This window comes from Triticum aestivum, chromosome 5D, assembly GCF_018294505.1.
Source record: "Triticum aestivum cultivar Chinese Spring chromosome 5D, IWGSC CS RefSeq v2.1, whole genome shotgun sequence".
NCBI classification, from domain to species: domain Eukaryota; kingdom Viridiplantae; phylum Streptophyta; class Magnoliopsida; order Poales; family Poaceae; genus Triticum; species Triticum aestivum.
In genome coordinates this window covers 332,297,461-332,301,764 of record NC_057808.1, presented here as the reverse complement: position 1 = coordinate 332,301,764, position 4,304 = coordinate 332,297,461, and positions in this window count along the sequence as shown.

Genomic DNA, 4,304 nt, shown 5'->3' with positions numbered 1-4,304 from the left:
TTGACTAATTAGAGCTAGCCCTAGCCACCTCTAATCCTCATAATTAGAAGCCCCGTGTGTTTATAATCTCCTCTCTCTAATTCTCCGGCGGTGATTAGCTCTAGACGGTGAAGTGTGATACGTCTCCAATGTATCTGTAATTTTTGATTGTTCCATGCTATTATATTATCAATCTTGGATGTTTTATATGCATTTATATGCTATTTTATATGATTTTTGGGACTAACCTATTAACCTAGAGACCAGTGCCAGTTTCTGTTTTTCCTTGTTTTTGAGCTTCGCAGAAAAGGAATATCAAACGGATTCCAATTGACCTGAAACTTTACGACGATGATTTTTGGACCAAAAGAAGCCCCTGAAGCAAAAGAGTTGGGCCAGAAGAGCCACGAGGCCTCCCCAAGGCACGCCCTACCCCCCGGGCGCCCTCCGACCTTGTGGGCCCCTCGTGGACTCCCCTGACTTGTTTTCGACGCCAACACCTCTTACATATATCCCCAAACCCCCAGAACAGAACCTAGGTCGGGAGTTCCGCCGCCGCAAGCCTCTGTAGCCACCAAAAACCAATCGGGACCATATTTCGGCACCCTGCCGGAGGGGGAAATCATTACCGGTGGCCATCTTCATCATCCCGGCGCTCTCCATGGCGAGGAGGGAGTAGTTCACCCTCGGGGCTGAGGGTATGTACCAGTAGCTATGTGTTTGACCTCTCTCTCTCTCTCTCTCTCTCTCTCTCTCTCTCTCTCTCTCGTGTTCATGATTTGGCATGATCTTGATGTACCGCGAGCTTTTCTATTATAGTTGGATCTTATGATATTTCTCCCCCTCTACCTTCTTGTAATGGATTGTGTTTTCCCTTTGAAGTTATCTTATCGGATTGAGTCTTTAGGGATTTGAGAACACTTGATGTATGTCTTGCATGTGCTTATCTGTGGTGACAATAGGATATTCACGTGATCCACTTGATGTATGTTTTGGTGATCAACTTGCGGGTTCTGTGACCTTGTGAACTTATGCATAGGGGTTGGCACATGTTTTCGTCTTGACTCTCCTGTAGAAACTTTGGGGCACTCTTTGAAGTTCTTTGTGCTGGTTTGAATAGATGAATCTGAGATTGTGTGATGCATATCGTATAATCAAACCCGCGTGGTGACATTGGAGTATCTAGGTGACATTAGGGTTTTGGTTGATGTGTGTCTTAAGGTGTTATTTTAGTACGAACTCTAGGGCTGTTTGTGACACTTATAGGAATAACCCAATAGATCGATCAGAAAGAATAACTTTGAGGTGGTTTCATACCCTACAATAATCTATTCGTTTGTTCTCCTCTATTAGTGACTTTGGAGTGACTCTTTGTTGCACGTTGAGGGGCTGTTATATGATCTAATTATGTTATCATTGTTGAGAGAACTTGCACTAGTGAAAGTATGAACCCTAGGCCTTGTTTCGAAGCATTGCAATACCGTTTCTGCTCACTTTTGTTACTTGCTACCTTGCTGCTTTTATATTTTCAGATTACAAATACCTATATCTACCATCCATATTGCACTTGTATCACCATCCCTTCGCTGAACTAGTGCACCTATACAATTTACCATTGTATTGGGTGTGTTGGGGACACAAGAGACTCTTTGTTATTTGGTTGCAGGGTTGTTTGAGAGATACCATCTTCATCCTACACCTCCCACGGATTGATAAACCTTAGGCCATCCACTTGATGAAAATTTGCTACTGTCCTACAAAAGTCTGCGCTTGGAGGCCCAACACAAGTCTACAAGAAGAAGGTTGCGTAGTAGACATCAAGCTCTTTTATGGCGCCGTTGCCGGGGAGGTTAGTGCTTGAAGGTATATATTTAGATCTTGCAATTGAATCTTTTAGTTTCTTGTTTTATCACTAGTTTAGTATATAAAAGAAAACTACAAAAAAATGTAATTGAGGTTGCCTCATATGCTTAATCTTTTCAATGTCTTTCGTGAAAATGATGGTAAGGAAAATTGTGCTCAAGTGCTAGAAGAAGTCTATAAAATGTTTGGCACTAAATCTTTGAATGATGAGCATGATTGAAATGTTGTTAGTATGAATTCTTTGAATATCCATGATTCTAATGATATGCAAAGCCACAAGCTTGGGGATGCTATGTTTGACGAAGATGATATTTTTATTCCCCCAAGTTTTGTTGAACAAATCTATTATGATGATAGCATGCCTCCTATTTATGATGATTATATTGATGAAAGTGGGTTTGGAAGAGTGTCAACTCTAGGTAATGATCCCACTATTTTGGAGGGTGTTGAATCCTATTGTGATAATTATGAAAGTGGATTCGGAGAGGTCATGACTTTATTTTGTGATGAATCCACTATTTCGGAAGACGTTCCAATTGATTATGAGAACAAAGTTGCTATCTATGATGATTATTGTGATGACATGTATGCTGTAAAGAATAATGATAACCATCAAACTTGTCATCATGATTTTAATTTTCAATTGGATTATGCCTCACATGATAGTTATTTTGTTGAGTTTGCTCCCACTATTCGGAATGAGATGTATTTTGCTTATGTTGAGAGTAGTAAAATTTCTATGCTTGTGCATCATGAGAATAATGCTTTATGTGATGGTTATATTTTTGAATTCATTCATGATGGTACTGAAAATTATTATGAGAGAGGAACATATGCTTTTACATATTGCAATAATATTAAGTTTCCTCTCTATGTGCTTAAAGTTTTGAAGTCATGCTTGTTTTGCCTTCCTATGCTAGTTGATTCTTGTTCCCATAAGTTGTTTTCTCATAAAATCCCTATGCATAGGAAGTGGGTTAGACTTAAATGTGCTTGCCACATATGTTTCATGATGCTCTCTTTGCGTTTCAATTCTTTACTTTTCTGCGAGCATCATTGAAATCATCATACCTAGCTAGAAAGGCATTAAAGAAAAGCGCTTGTTGGGAGACAACCCAACACCTTTACCTACTGTTTTTGCATGTTCACATGATTAAGCTACTGTAGTATTCATGTTTTATAGCTTTTGTTTCAATAAAGTGCCAGTAAAGCCTTTGGGATAGTGTGGATGATAGTTGATTCAATTCTGTCCAAAAACAGAAACTTTTGCGCCCAGTCACAGAATTATTAAAAATCACTGGAGCGTCTAAAAATTCTGAATTTTTTACAGTATATTGATATACAAATTGTCTAGATTGTCCTAATTTTTCAGAATTTTTGGAGTAACAAAAGTATGGTTGTTGTTCAGATCATTACAGACTGTTCTGTTTTTCACAGATTCTGTTTTCAATGCATAGTTTGCTTGTTTTCTAGTTTCTATGACTTATATTGGTCAATATAAATTGTAGAAATGATATGGTACAGTAGGCATTGTGTGAAAAAAAATTGAATCTTGTCTTGACAGTACCAAAGTGAATGATTTGTCTTTATCATATTAACCCATCTCACGAAGTTCCGTTAAGTTCTGTGTTGTGAAGTTTTCAAGTTTTGGGTAAAGTTTTGATGGACTACGGAATAAGGAGTGCAAGAGCCTAAGATTGGGGATGCCCAAGGCACCCCAAGGTAATATTCAAGGACAACCAAGAGCCTAAGCTTGGGGATGCCCCGGATGACATCCCCTCTTTCGTCTTTGTTCATTGGTAACCTCAGTTGGAGCTATATTTTTATTCACCACATGATATGTGTTTTACTTGGAGCATCATTTTCTTTTATTAGGATTTGCTTGCTGTTATTTATAGTAATGTTTTGCATCTTGTAGTTCAATAAAAAGCCAAGTATAGCCTTTACAAATTTACCATGCTTATTTTGCAAGTCCATATGTCGCTGTTTTAAAAACAGAAAGTTTGTTGTTATGTTTTGAATATTTGTGAATAGTTAGAACATGATAAAATCTTGAAATTTTTACACAATTAGTAACAATAAATTTTCTATAGTGTGGTATTTTTTTCAGAATTTTTGTAGTTAGGGAAGTATGATTCCTCTTGCATTCTTTACAGACTATTCTGTTTAGACAGATTGCTGTTATGTTTGCATTCTTTGCATATGTTTGCTTGTTTGATGATTCTATTTGAGGATAGGAGTATTAAATATGCAGAGTCATTTAGTATGCAATATCAAATAATAATTTTAGTGATTTTCTACAGTAGAGAATGATAAGGTTTTGCATGGATTTATACAAACCTATCTCATGAGTTCTTGTTGAGTTTTGTGTGGATGAAGTTTTTAAGAATTAGGGAACCCGTGATATGAGAGGAATTAAGGAGACACAAAATCAAAAACTTGGAGATGGACAAGGCATCCCT